The 677-nt window shown below is 56.3% G+C and overlaps 1 non-coding gene across 1 annotated transcript; it reads right to left on the bottom strand.

The window, feature by feature from the left end:
• Positions 1 to 336: 336 nt before the first annotated feature.
• Positions 337 to 419, bottom strand: Trnal-uaa. Its single transcript has one exon. It is a non-coding gene; the product is annotated as a tRNA-Leu (tRNA).
• Positions 420 to 677: the final 258 nt, after the last annotated feature.

The following is a 677-nucleotide window of genomic DNA, read 5'->3' as shown; positions in this document are numbered from 1 at the left end:
TATGGTGCAGGAGTCCTCTGCCTTCTAGGAGTTAATTGAAAAGTTGTGTGCACACAATTAATTGTGGTGATGGGGGGGTGGGGGGTTAATGAAGATGCTTCCTGATTTTTGTGCAGAGGCAGTTTGTATATCGCGCTGCAGACCACAATCTTGCCCCGCCCTGGGGGGAAATGGGCCGGGCTGCGCCGGTGCCCCAGCCCAGCTGCGGTGCCTTTCCGCTATGTAGGGTTTGCGCTGCCTCCAGTCAGAAGTCGGCATTTTCATTTGGGAGTGTAGTGTGCTTAGTGAGATTCGTATTTGGAAAATAAAATCTTTTTGAAAAGAGAAAAGACAACCTACCAGGAGTGGGGTTCGAACCCACGCGGACATATGTCCATTGGATCTTAAGTCCAACGCCTTAACCACTCGGCCATCCTGGTGCAGGCAAGGACTTTCTCCTCGGCTCTTCCTACAAAGCGTATTCCACCGCCCTCTCGCACCCGCCCTTACGAATGCCGAGGCGCCTCCACCACCTCTTCCAGTTTTCCCAGCCCGGGCTGGGAAGGCCTCCCTTCTTTTGCCTTGTTTTCCCGCCGCCATAGCTCGTTGTCGCCCCAGGCCTGCCGCGGCCAAGAAGGCAACTGCAGCAGAGCGGGCACGCTCTCTGCTAGGGCGTCTGCGACGCTCGGCGGGCGGTT

This window comes from Marmota marmota, unplaced genomic scaffold (genome assembly GCF_001458135.2).
Source record: "Marmota marmota marmota unplaced genomic scaffold, marMar, whole genome shotgun sequence".
Classification (NCBI taxonomy): Eukaryota; Metazoa; Chordata; class Mammalia; order Rodentia; family Sciuridae; genus Marmota; species Marmota marmota.
This window is presented reverse-complemented; position numbering and strand designations above follow the sequence as displayed.